This window comes from Meleagris gallopavo, chromosome 3 (genome assembly GCF_000146605.3).
Source record: "Meleagris gallopavo isolate NT-WF06-2002-E0010 breed Aviagen turkey brand Nicholas breeding stock chromosome 3, Turkey_5.1, whole genome shotgun sequence".
Lineage (NCBI taxonomy): Eukaryota > Metazoa > Chordata > Aves > Galliformes > Phasianidae > Meleagris > Meleagris gallopavo.
The window spans coordinates 32,745,125-32,745,359 of record NC_015013.2 but is presented as its reverse complement, the minus strand read 5'-3'; positions in this window follow the sequence as shown (position 1 = coordinate 32,745,359).

Genomic DNA, 235 nt, shown 5'->3' with positions numbered 1-235 from the left:
GCGTAGAGGGAATCAGTTACAACTGTGACCACACAGTAAAGGCCCATAAAATTGCTTTTAGTTCCATAGTTTGTAAGCTGTCTCGTGGCTCCATTGGCACAAACTGATGCTTCCAGCTATTGTCCCACCACACGCAGACAGCTTTGTGGCTCTGGCATCCAGTGTCAGTATATACTGCGCAACCATCCACCGGTCGTTTTGAATACCGAGGTATTCCAATCCAGTCAGTTTTTTC